The sequence below is a fragment of the Dromaius novaehollandiae genome, chromosome 9, assembly GCF_036370855.1.
Source record: "Dromaius novaehollandiae isolate bDroNov1 chromosome 9, bDroNov1.hap1, whole genome shotgun sequence".
NCBI classification, from domain to species: domain Eukaryota; kingdom Metazoa; phylum Chordata; class Aves; order Casuariiformes; family Dromaiidae; genus Dromaius; species Dromaius novaehollandiae.
Window position 1 is genome coordinate 14,539,402 of NC_088106.1, and position 13,986 is coordinate 14,553,387.

Sequence of the window (13,986 nt, forward strand, 5' to 3'; positions counted from 1 at the left end):
GGGTAGCCAGCTGATGATGGGATGTTGAGGGGTGCCACCTTGTATCACAGCTTCTCCCTGTTGTGCAACTCACAGCACAAGCTGTTAACAGGGGTACTGCAGCATCCTTCCCCATTTCAGTAGTGCTGAGCTTTAGGAGTGCTCTTCACGTGATACATCAAGAAATGCAGGGTGCCACTGACACGCCGCACAGCCAGATGAGTGGGCGGCAGAGTCTGTTGGGTCTGTTTCTAGGTAGGAGTGCTGTGATCCCTCTCGTGCTCAGGTGGAGCGTCAGACAGTTCAGGTGAATCATGCCCTCCCGCCGGTTTCTCCCCGTCGTTACGAAAGGAGCCGAGATGGCTGGCTCAGATACCAGCAACTGCAATGCTAGACTAAAACTGGGTGAGCTGAAAGCCACCCCAGCTGGCTGCAGCAGGCTCTGCTCTAGCACAGCAGCTACCTGCAGGGGACACAAGGTGACCTCTGTCACCATAGGGTGACATGCCATGGAGGCTGTCAGACGCCCCGGTCACTAAGGATTTGCAGCCTTGGGATAGAGATCCAATATCTCTATGACGGTTTTATGAGATTTCTAGCACTTCCATTAAGCAAATATCACTACCTGCATGTTGTAGTACGCAGTGCAGAAACAATACAGAGGGAGCATTTCCCCTGAGTCTCATGCTCTGGGAAACCATAGCCTGCTAAAACTCACTACACATCCACCATGATGTTTTTCTCATCATAGCCCTTAAAGCCTGACTGCCCATGTCTAACTGTGTCCCACCCAACTTTCTGAGATTCAACAATATTATCCTTGGGAGTGTGAAATTCGAATACAAAATACAGTTGCATGTAGTTAACCTAAATAACAAGCTGAGGGCTTCCAAGAGATACTTCTTCAACAACCCAACCCATCTACCCAATTATGATACAGGACGTGTGTGCTTTTGAGTGATCACACTGAGTAATACCAGGATATTTGCCATCATCTCCAAACCCATCTATCAGATCAATGTCCTCTGGTGCAGCAATTGTTCATCATGGTCCCATGTTTTAAATGCATGGAAACAGTCTTGGCTCCTGTACAGTGGAATATCACAGCCCGGGCTACATCCATCAGCTTTTTCCCTTCTGCATTCCTCGCATTCAAGCTGGAGCACCCATTTTCTGTTCCCAGTGCACAAATGCCTCTCCCTCAAACTGATCTTTTTCTGCTTCAAAAGTCATCACTGTCTCCACTGGCAGAATATTCCCCAGGTTTTAGGCAAGAACTATGCTAAGATTATTGTTTAGAGGGTGCCAGCTCTCCCAGTTGCTCCACACTTCAGTCTGGAATGCCCTTCATTTTTTTTTCAGGAATGTTGTAAGTAAATTCACAGCTCAACAACAGTGCAAATGGAAACTCTCAGAGCTCTGGGCTGTGACTGTTACAGGTATGGTAATTCCAAACTGATCCTCCTTTGTGCTGATAACAGGCTCACTATTGTTTTCCTGAAGTCCACATGTCCTAAGACACTAAGACACGGCAGGCATAGATAATTGCAGTTTGCATGTGCTTTTGAATATGTTTCTAAAACATGTCTGGGATTTAAGCTTTTTCAAAATTATGACCCTCATTCTGTTCTTTTTCTTTTTTAATCAAAAGCAAAAATTCCTTTGGCTTGAAATGAAGAAGAATCTAGCTCTTAAATACAACTTATAAAGGCCTTTCTTTCACTTCCTTGTCATGAATGAACAAAACTTGAAAGCTTTCAGCATATCCTCAGCTGCCTTCTTTCTCTTTTTTCCCTTTGATTTCATTTCCTTTTTTAGCTGTAGAAAGTCAGATCTTGTCTGAATTGACTGGACAATTTGAAACTCCTGCTTTCACTATTTAACTCTAATTCTGATGCTTATTTAGGTTAAACTATATCTTTGCCTGTAGTACAGGGGGTCTTTTTGGCTTTTGGTTAGGCACCTGGCTTACCAGGGCCATCCTTTCATCCCTTTTGCTGCTGTTGTGCCACTGTGCAGCAAAGACTGTAAACTTTATACAGCCAAAGAAAGAAAATGAGCAAGGAATAGCCTAATGAGCAGGATGCTTCCTGAAGACTATTTTTGCTAGTGAAAACCAGGTTATCTTTTAGCCTCTTCGGTACTTAACGGGGTAGCAGATGTCTGGGGGTTGTTCACTTGGGCTCTGAAACTTCATTTTACCTCTGTTTGATGTGACCCCTTTGCTCTGCAGTCTCTTCATCACAGGTACACCACAAAGCATGCAACATACAAGGGAAACGGGACAAAAATCCTACGTAATTGACTTCCCAGTTAAATATTTCTAAGCTAGAATACAGGGAAGGAGAAAAAAAACATTGCTCCATCCCTCTGTGTACCTCTTCCCCACCTCCTCTGACACCCAATAAGGTTTTGGACTCTTACTGAAAGAGTGCACAAGTCCAACAACCCATTTCCAGTGAGGGACAGCTCCAGCAGCACTCAGTGAGGACACGTGGTCCCATGCTGCAGATGCAGCAGCGACCATGTGCCAGTCTGATATGCTGATTATCCTTTGCTGAGGGGCCAATCCAAGGTACTAAGCACTCACTGTTACATAATCACGTAGTTGGCTCGGCCATGGCAAACATAAAGTTGTAAAAACGTTGATACTCGGGGCTAATTCTCCCTCGCATAACACTGCACCACTGCAGATGTTGTATCATGGATCCTTTGGCTCCGCATGCCCCAGCTTAGAGGGATTATAATTACATCTCTCACCTTACTGATCCTCTCAGCTTCCCTGCCTTAAATTGCTTCCACAGACCTGCCCAACTTGTTTGGCTGCTGCTATGAGACCTGCTTATTATTTGGCATAATCCCCCACCCAGTGTCCTTTCATGTACACTCATGCCTGTGCTTAAAAGCTGCAAAGGGACATTTTTTGAGGGGGAAGCTGACGCGCATTCACTGGTGACTGGGCCCCCCAAGCTCCTGGAATCCTAGAGCCAGTTGTGGGGCAGCAGCCATTCGTGCGTTCAGTACACAATCTGGAAGAACGATGACAAAACAGAGACTGGCTCTGCGTGTGTGAGTCACTTGATTTCAAAATACGGAAAATTTAATGAGACACTTCCTGAAACGTCAGTTCTGCTCCCACAAATCACGGGAGCAATGCAGACCAGAAGAAAGCAAGAAGCTAAGGTAAGGGAGTAAATACAGAGTAGAGGAGAGTCTGAGCCCAGGCCGTTTCTGCTGTCACTCCTTGTAACTTCAAAGCGAGTCTTGCACAGCCAGGTACAAGCAGGAAACAAACTCTGAGGGCAAAACTTTGCTCTCTCCAATGATGCTAGGTGCCCTCACTAAATCTCCTAACTCATCTGCAAGCCTTGGCCTCATGCTGGCCCTTTGAGCACCAGGGCTTTGAAGCTAAGAGTGAGAATTCACTTGTGAAACACAGGGCTGTTTTTTTGCTCTAAGCTTGATCCTACTTGATGCAAAAACCCCACCTTGTATGTGTAAAGAAAGACACTAAAGGTTAAGAGCAACATGGGACATTTCAGGGTGCCCTACTTCTCCATGAAGAAATGGCTGTACAGCAGCAAAATGAAGGAGGACTCTTGCAGCAGGCATCACGGTGCATTAGACATTGTATTTGGTGTTGCCCTTTAGACAATGTTCCCAGACTCAGACAGCAGTTAAACTTGCAGCCAGATCTATAAATCCTAGAGGGACTCCTTCATCGAGTGCCTGATTCACCTGAGTCTTGAAGTCACACCACTGTTTAAAAGGTGCTTCTTAATAAATTTGAATGGGAGAGTTTGGCTGAGTCAGCCTCCAGGACTGCTGATACACTGGTCTCAGCTGGTGGGTACAGGCTGGGCTCCTAGTCTGGATTCCTTGGGCAAGGCTGTCTGTGTATCTAGCAGGATCCCAAGCTTCCAGCAAGCATATGCCAAGATGCCCAAGAGCTGAGACCATGCAAAGGAGCAGCTCAGAGTCTCGCTCAAGCTGGATGGCCTAAAGGGGGATTCACAGGCATTTCCCTAGCTTCTCCTGCAGGCATGCTGAAAGCCTAAAACAGGGACAATTTGAACAGAGGCAGCATGTGCAGATGCCAGTGTTGGGTGTCCACATAAAAGGTGGAAGATTCACTTCATGCCTTTGCTCTGTCCAGTATGGAGGCTACAAATGTCCTCCCAAGAGAGTGGCCTACCCTTGGGCTCATGGCTATTCTGGTGTGACTCCCTGTCCTCCACTCCAGTTGAGGTGTGCCTGTTTGTAAAATGGCAGTAAAGATGGGACTCAAACCACAGTCTCCGGCGTTCCTGGTGAGTAGGTCTCATTCTGGGCACTTGAGTCACTTATTATTTATACCAGAAAGCTGTGCTCCAGCAGGTATCATTTCTCCATTCCTTCTCTACACTCCCCGCCTGGTGCTGCTGGGTCAATGTTGCTATACAAAAATGTCTGCATGACTTTCTTTTTGGATAGCTGGAAACAAATTTACAAGAGGAACAGGGATCACTGAGGTTTCATCAGATTTCTGAGATGCTTGTGTACGAACAAGCCTGAGCACGACCGAACAAGGCACTTTGGACAGCAAATTCCAGGGGAGGAGAAATTACAACAGAACAAAGGAAGTTTGTTTGAGAGCAGGCACACAATGAAAAGTCCTCGTTGTTACAGCTGAAAGAGAGAGATGAAACTGTTTCTAAAGTTAGGTGAAGCTGCCCTGCCTCCCAGCCATCCCTCATTTGGGACCCAAATTTCATTGGGTCATGGGGCAGTACCTAACTTTATTAAACTAGGTTATGTGCATCAGAAAAGAATCATTAAAAAAGAAGGCTCAGACAAAGCTACTGATCTTGTTCATCTGACCTCTTTTAAGATGACTGGGATCACTTTGGATTTCATTTATATTCCTCTGGCATTTGATTCCACCGGAGTTATTCCTGCCTTACCACAGTGTAATTGAGCTGATAATCAGACTTATTGATGCTAAGAATATACTTCCTCAAGTGGTGCCAACAAGGGGCTCTGGCAGAGGCTAATCTGGGAAGCCTGCCTCCTCCACCTGTACTCTAGGTGACTGATGCTGCCAGCTCAACCTCGCGCTGTGCTCAGGCAGCGTCCTGCCTGCTTCCCACTGAAACTGCTTCTGGCCTTAACGGAAAACGTGAGAGTCCTTTTAGGTGACTCACACTTTGAATATTATGTTGGGAAATGAGCAGTTTAGATCACTAAATTAGCTTGCTTTCATTTTCGGGAGTGATGTTTCCGCTTGATGGAAATCAAAGAGGAAAAGAGTGGCTTGTTTATCCAAATGGAGAAAGGCTTAGTTTTGGTGGCTGATGAGAGTCAGGGGCATGGCCTGCCTCGGGGCACTTTCAGATCAGAAAATCTGATGGCGTTTTCAAATATTAACAGGCTGGAGAGTTGGGATCATTTCTGGATTTGAACTGATCTGAGCAGACCAAATGGAGCAGGAACTCGGCACTAGTGTTGTCAGAAACTCATAAACCAAATTTAGGACATTTTAGCTCAGAACTCAAGAGCTCTTTATTTGATCAGCTGCAGTCTTGACCTTTTTTTCCAGTGTAGGTTGGTAGTTAGGTTTCTCCTGGGTCTAGATATGACCAGAACCAAATGAGAGTCTTTCCTAATGGGTTCCAACATACCTCTTCTGGCACTAGTATAAGAAAAGGGAAATGTGCTGCATCTTTGATCTGCTGTTGTTTAATCCAGTCTAGATAAAAGTTGACTGTAGTTGGTTACTGTTTAACTATAGATAAGACTTTTGCTGGTTTGAATATAGACCTCTGTCAGTTGAGAAAGGGGATGGGATGACAAAGCCAACCGTAACAGCAAGCCAGAAGGAAAGCCTCTTCCCTTCCTGCACTGTTACAACAAAAAAAAATGGACCTAGCCTTTTTCCCAGTGAGAACCCCATATAAAAATAATAGAAATTGTCCCATAAATGGGAGCAACCCTGAACGTTCATTATTCTTGCGACACCATTTGTACCTCTTTTCAAGCAGACGCAGTGGTCTTGCCTAGCATTTTGGAACTTGCCCCTACAATGCATGCGTATGTCACATACATGTGTGCATATTCATAGAAGCACACTTTAATTTTTGCCAGTTCTAATCAAAATGAATACCCGTTCTCCACTCTTCATCCTGTTGGGAGACTGTCTGTGTTAGGTTGTGTTATGGTACACTGACACACATGTACAGCATTTCCAAATGACAGAATTATCCTGAGATTCTAGCTTCAACAGGGGACTTAAAATTTGACTAACCATCTTTAATAGAATCCCTCTAACTGGTTTCCATAGATGAGTAAGAACAGATACTGATGCTCTTGTTTAATTGCTGCCATCAAGCTTAATTGGACATTCAAACTGAATGAGCGTAAGTAAGTGTATACAGGTGGGTGTGGGAATGTGTCCCAGATTGCACCCACCACATTCTTCTGATCATCTCTGGAAGAGCTGTATCACCATTATAGTAGCTATCCTCAGCCATCCCACCTCTTCTGGGCTGGATAATGCACAGAGCCCTTCCCCACCTGCCCCAGTTAGTCTGAGACTGTGTGGGAAGTCGCCACTGCCCCCACCCCATTCTTCTGGTCTGTATGCATACAGCAGCCTCCGCAAATCTGAGTTCATTGCCTTCTGCCAGAATTCGATCCACGTGACAAACACTTCTAGAGGAAAAGAAATCTCTGATATGGAAGGGGCTGCATGACTGAGGGGCATCAAGGAGCAAGAGGAAGAAGAGAGCTGCATCAGGGTTAACTGCATTAACAGCAGACCCAAGAAGCACGGCCCCTTGCTTGGCTCTTGTGTTGTGCTTGAGTGGACGGCTGCACTCTCCAATTCCCACACCGTGCGTTACGGCACATCCATCAGCAAGTGCACCGGTGGTCTCTACAAACGTGTGTGGCCACCCATTCTGAGAAGAAAAACACTGCTATAGACGCTGAGCAGAGAACAGCCTTTTATAGGAAATCACCTCAATTGCTCTTAAGAGGAAAAGGCACCACTCAGAGGAACCTTTCATGTTTCGATTAGCTGCATTGTAAGTTATTTTGAAGATGAATTCCAGGGGGGAGAAGGAAGAATGTTTATTTAGCTTTTATCAACATTTCTTCTGAACATCTTTCAGTTCTTCAGTAAAAAAGTGAAAACAGAAAAATCCTGAAAAAATCTCCTGTAGGAAGTCATGGATGTTGTCATCACTGCCTATTTTTAGCTCCCACTTTTTCCAAGATATTTGAACCAAAATTGCCTATGTCTCAGGAAAATAAATAAATAAATAAATAAAGCCCTTTTTCTAAAGGTCTTCATGGAAACACTTGAACTCCTTTACTTGGAAATCTCTCCTCTGGCAGGAAGGGAGCAGAGCATGCCCTGCGCTTCATGGGTTATTTACAACTATTCTGAAAGGAATGCTAACTGACCAAAACAGAGGTGGGATGTGGTTGAGCCTGGGACAGATTATCTAAGATCCCCGAAGAGTTTGCTGATACAGATCAAGGGCCATCTAGCCCAGTAGTTTGTTTCTGGGAGTGACCACAACCATTCCCAGAGAAAAGTAAGAACAAGGCTGGTACATATTGAGACTCCCCCCGCAACCCTCCCACTCTCACAGTCTCCAGCTACTTTCAGTGCATCCTATTGCAATCTGTGGTTTTAGTAACCCTCAAAGGATGTCTCTTCCAATAACTTGTCCCATCTCCTTTGGTGCTGGTAAACTTCTTGCATCGACAACATGACTTGTCTAATACCTGGCATGTGAGGGTATCAGAAAGTACGGTTCCCAACTACTGTGTGACCTACGACACTTCATTTATTGCTCTGTACTTTATCTGTCCTGCCATTTCCTTAGGTATCTCTTATTCAAAATCAATGGGAAGAGCCAAGTTGCCTCCTAGAGTCTATCTTAGATCTCCAGTTCTCCAGTTCTTCCAGGTAGACTTTTCATTTCATTTGGGTTTATAAAGATTTTTTGGAGCAGGGATTTGGAACTAAGATAGCATCATGATTATCACTCGTCAGGGTAAAGAGATTTTGCCAGCAATAAAGATTTTGCAGTGTTTCACAGACTCTGGATTCTTCTGTCCTGTTCCATAGCTGTAGCTACAGCAAACACCTTCTCCATCTCTGACCAGCTTCATCACCAGCTTTTAAAATCTGTGTTTCTGAAAGATAGTCCAAGTGCTGCAATTCATGGGGAGGCTCAGGGATACTGAATGCAATACTACCGGCTTCACCAGAGATGTTATGGGGCTTCATTCATGCAAGATCAATTTGATTTAAATGCATATATTTGGTTCTGTCCCATCCTTACTGTATTAGTTATTTTTTCAAGCTCTGAGCTGTTGGTATAGCATGTGGCATAGCTAAACTGAAGCACTGATCAGTGAGACATTATAACATTTAAATAATACCGAAAGAATTAGTGTTAGCAGAGCACTGATGGAAAACTCTGCCAGTTAACTGTGCAGAGTATAGGCCTGCTGCTTTTACACAATACAAATTTCTTTATCCAGGTGGAGAATAGGAGGAAAGGGAGGGCTAACTTCTGAAAGCCAGGACATAGATAACATAAGTTTGCTAATATTAGGAGGGGGTGAGCTGGCTTAGACCATGTACTTTGCAAATCAACTTGAATTCCCTCCAAGGCCCTTGTGTTTTCATTTTCCAAGCAGACAAAGCAATGCAATCCTTGAAGTTTTCTTGGTATTCACATGCACTGCTAAGCTCTGTATATGCTGAGATATAAAAAAGCAGCCTCCACTAATCCGTTACTCAGTGCTAGATGACTTGATTATGATGGAAACAAAATACACTTTTGCAATATTAGCATTATGATCTGTGATAACAAAAAAGTTATAGAAGACTTGCCAAATTCTGAACTTCTGTTATTGCAGTAATTAATGTTTTTAACTCCATCAGAAACAGCTGACCTGTCCGTCTTCTTGGAAGAGGTTCAAGGAAAGTGTGACTCTATCACAACAATTTTCATCTGCTCCTAACCTCGGTCATGATGTCACCACATTTCAAACCTGGCCCAAACCTGGTTCTAGGGAAAGATCGTAAGGAAATGCCTATTAATGCATGGTGTTATGTTGATAAGAGCTCCTCTGTCTCAGGAGCAATTCAGGCCTTCAGCAGAATGTAGGCGTGTGCAAGGAAAGGTTGGTCATTTTACTGCTGCATTGGCTCCTGTCTCCAGTGAAACACCAGACAAAGTCCTAGTTATTTTATGCCCTGGTTCCTGCAAAATTCTGCAGAAAGCCTAGGAGCTTTGCTGGCCTGTGGTGCCCTGGGGCTCTCCGGTGCCAAATGCTGCTCTGCTTTTCCCCCACAGTGCTGAGCCAAAGGGTCTCAGTCCTTCTCCCTGCCTTGTGCTTGTCTGACCATGCACATGGCAAACCAGGCAGAAGACTATTTGCTAAGCACAGCATGCTCCAGAGATGGCACAAAGGAGGAGACTAGCATGCAACTGGCAAGGATGTGGTGAGAGGTGAGAGAGAACTGCCCCTTTCCAGGGCAGCTTGAGGGCAAGGTGGTCCAATCTTATCATATACCTCCACCCTGAGCCAGACAACTCATTGCAGCATGGTGACCTGATGGTCATTCCTGAACTGAAACCCAAGGAGCCCCTCGAGTGCATAGCAGGTTTGTGGAAGAGGAGAAAGAAGGTTTAGAGTCCCAACACAGAGGGCAAGACACTCATATTTGAAGCCTTATGGGTCTGTAAGCACTTGATGTCCCTTGATTTCAAGGATTTAAGGTTCAGGGCTATAGCTTGCCTACTGCCCACCTTTTAGCAGGGTAACAACACAGTCCTAACTCACCAGATCACTCTGGGAGCTATATGATGAAGAGTTTAGGTGTGCAAATAACATAGTAAAAAGCCATCTAACTCCTGTGTAGATAAATACCTGCTCCAGAGTTGGCTTGAATTTCAGACAACCATTTTCTCTATCTGCAGGGCTTACTCCTGCAGACTTACCCTGAAATATGAAGCAGACAGCCTGGAGTGGTCCCATGAGCTCAAGTGCTACATAGATGTAAGTAATTATTAATAACAAATCTGCTAGGCAAATGGAGAGGTGTGTTTGAGCCATGACAATGCTGTATCCCAGAGCAGTTCCAGATCACAAAGCTGCAACTATGAGATCTCAGTGCAAGTCCGTCCAGTCTCTGTACAGGGTACATCACAATGGTAACCTGGTCTGTGCCTTGAGGACATTAATGGTTTCTTTTGCTGTCATTGTTATTATTAAGAACATTATCATCACCATCATCATCTGGACTCAGAATGCAGTAGTTAGTGGAAAGGTTGTAGATGGGGGGGGTGGAGCTTTGTTCTTTGACACTGCCATCAGCGATTTGGGGCCACTTCCAAAGTTTTAGGAAATGTTGCTTGATCTAGTGCCGAAGCTTCAAGTCTAATTAACCTGGCAATAACTCTTAATGAGGACCCAGTGTTACCGTGATGGATGCCTGGCTGGCACCAGCTGGCCTGGCTCTGGAAGGCTCAGTAGACTGCTCCCACTTCAAGGAAGCCCTGATAGCTTAGCCCCAGCTAAGCAACTGCCCCATTATTTTTGCAAGGATGACCTAGCCACAGCCCAGTCTGTTGTTGTTTTTTGTGTCCATGGAACATACCGCAGCTCCTATGTGAGCGAAGATGTTAACATCAACAGAGCCTCTTCCACAAGCTAAACATATTACGGCATCAACATATTACAGGACGTTGAAAATTAGACTCCCTCTTGTGCAGAGTCTTTTTTCTGGGCCAGGACCACGTCCCTCCCTCACAGAGCGGGGTGGCAGGGGGCTTTGGGATTGGTCTGTCTCCTCTGGCCCTTGCATGGAGCTGTATGCTTGGGCAGAAGGACTGCCACATCACTGCATTTCCGCTGGTGTTCCCTTGCAGACCACCAGACTTCCCTAGGGAGCTCCACACAGTCACCAACAGGGCAGAAACTGAGGCTCAGCCCTTCTGAAAGTTTTGCTAGGAGCTGTTGTTAAAATAGTTGTTTCTACAAAGACAAGGTAGACCATACTGGAGATGTTCTTGCGAGGGAAAGCCAGCCCATCCATCCCATGCATATCTCTTTTGTGGAGTTTTACTGGGCATTGAGACAATGCAACATGACGAGAGCCTTCTTTCCCTCCCCCCTCTCCCCCTCCCCAAAAGCCCTTTTTCCCAAAAGAAGGCTCTTGTCATGTTACACTGTGTCAGTGTTCAGTAAAACTCCACAGAAGAGACAACCCATAGGGCTGTGTCAGTGGTAGGTAAGGTTCACCAGTGAGAGGGACTGACCCTTTGGATCCACACACCCATCCACCCTTTCACTTCTCAGAAATAGGATCTACATGGATTATTTGCTGATGTCTGTCCAGATTAACAGTGCAGGAGTAGGAAGTGGAAATACAGGGACCAAGAAAGAAAAGGGAATTTTTATTTTCTTTCTAAAAAATAAAGGATTTGGGATTAATGATAGATGTGACTGACAAGCATCTGCCTAGCTTCCCTTCCTGCCTTTGGGGAGGACAGTCATCTGGGAGTCCTGGGCAGTGTGACTTGCCCTTGGAAGATGTACTGTGTAGTGGTTTGCAGATGCGGCAGCCAAGCTCTCAGTGCCTATTCCTAGCTCTGGGAGGCTCAGAAAGCTGTAAAGCCATTCCATGCTGGAAGACAGGAGGGCGCAAGCAGGGAGAAGCTCACCCTGTGCACACAGCCTCTCCCATGCTCTGCACTGGGCTGCTCCTGTGGGCTGTTACCAGGCCCTTGCTGTCTCACAGCTTCTGAGCGCCTGAAGTGAGGAAAGGATTGAACAACTCCCCAGAGCACCTGCTTTAAAATCCTGAGGTGAGGTAAACAAGCAGGCTTGGTTCTCTGTTAGACGTGCTTTGGCGGCTGTGTTTTAATTGGTCCGTTTCTGGAGAACTGCAAATTGTGGAGAAATGCCATTACAGGTCTGGAAAAAGTAATTAAAATGAACTGTTGAGCTCTTTTCGCTGGAAAAACAAATACAACCCACACTTTCCCATCCCCCTTGCCACGACTGGAAACTGCTTGCAGGAGTAATCTGGGGCTGATTGCTCCAGTTCTGACCCTGGGGAGCAGGTTGGCAAAGCTCAGCCAGCTCCGCTAGTGAGGCTATGCCAGGCACATATTCAGCTCAGCGTGGCTACCCCAACGGGAGCTGCGTTTAAGAAGAAAAGCCTATAAAAGCAGCAAAAGAGAGGCGTACACAGGTAAATGATTATTTACAGCTGCAGCGTGGGGAGCGTTACATAACAGGAGGGTGGAGTGCGTTCCACCGCCCTTCCAGGACTCATGGGCAGAAAAGCCTATCACCGCCGTATTGTTTCTACTCCCCCAAGATGGAGTTAATGCTGTTTACCTTGTAATAAGAATGCTATTTCTTGCTTTTTTTCCCCTTGGCTGAGCTTGTTTTCATGGCTCCCCTGCTGCTCTCCTGCTGGGGGAGCTGGCTCCGAAGGCAGCCAGGAGGCTGTAGCCACCAGGCTGACCCAGCACTGGGCTGGGAGTACCAGCATCCCACCCCTCCCACCTGCTGAATGCTGCTCTGTGGTTCCCAAATTAAAAATAAAAGTCCTTGCCTCCAGCAGGAGATGAATCCATGGCAAGAGGGAGCAGGAACAGTGCTGGAGCAGCACGCAGATTGCTGGGTCTTTCTTAGGAGCCAGGGAAGTAGCAAAGCTCGATACTAGCTAGTCTGTGCTGTGCTTCCCTCCCTGCCACCTGCAAGATAGTTTTTGGTCGTCCCCCCCCCCCATGGAAAGCTGCTTGCAGACTGTATGGCATATGCAAAAGCTGTCTTTGTACACCTCAGTCCTGGGTACCCTTGCTGGAAAGGCCAAAGGGGGGTCCTCAGCTGTGATGAGATGGTTTGTTCTCAGCCCCGATGTGAAAATACAGTGACATCCTTCACCTTCCTGGACAAAAGCCAATGATACACTTTTCACAGGTATGGCATTTTGTGATGTGGTAGGTGAAATGCAGATATATCAATGTAAGAACAGGACTTGTGCGATGCCCCAGAATATGCCCCTGGCTCGCATAATGCAGCTTCTGTCAGGAGCAGCCTGGTATGGTCAGATGGATCTGGTGATCCAAGGACTTTGTAAAAGTCTTTCCTCAAGGAGGAGGACCTGGATAACTGTACAGAAAGAAGGGTAGGAGAGGAGCAGAGCCCAGTGCTGGAGCCAGCTGAAAAGGAGGGCTCTAGTGAGAAATTCCTTCTTTTTTAATAACATGGTTCTGATTTGGATCAAAACAAAAAAGGAGCACATAGAAACACCTTCATACGGGGAACTTAACATCAGAATTCAATTTCCTGAACTGAAGCCTGCTCCTGGGCCTGCCTGGTGAACTTGACAGGAGTGGATTCCAGTTTCTGTGCCTCCAAGGCAAACCTGCTGGGTGGGTTGTCCAGTGCTCAGCCCCCGGCCACAGGTGGGACCCCAGGCTGGGGGCTGCCTGCAGCCCCTGAGGTGGCAAAGAAGAACCACCCACAGGCTCCCATGGGCAGGGGGGCCCAGTATCTCTGGCAGGTCTCTGTAAGAACTGTAGACCCTAGATACACCATGTCCCTGATGCAGTATGCTAGGAATCCAGGCAGGGCTTCTCTGGAAAAGCTGTAGGAGTTGGGATGTTTTCCAATCAAGCACATGAGGCTCAACAAAGAAGCGTTTTTCACTTTCTGCTCAGTGATGCAGATGCCACAGTGTGCAAGATTTCTGGGGGAACTGTGGACAGGATTGAAAGCAGTGTCTTCTAGAACAAGCTCCTAGTCGCAGGCTAGGCTGCTAGAAGCAAGGAAGTGGCAATCAAGTAAATTGAAGTGCCTGTGCAGTTGGAGGAATAAAGAAATTAATGCATGGGGATAACGAGGAAATCCTGGCAAAGCTGTTTCTGTTTCAGTCAAAGGGCCAGGTTAGAAAGTCCGGGTCAGTTGCCCAGTTGCATGCAC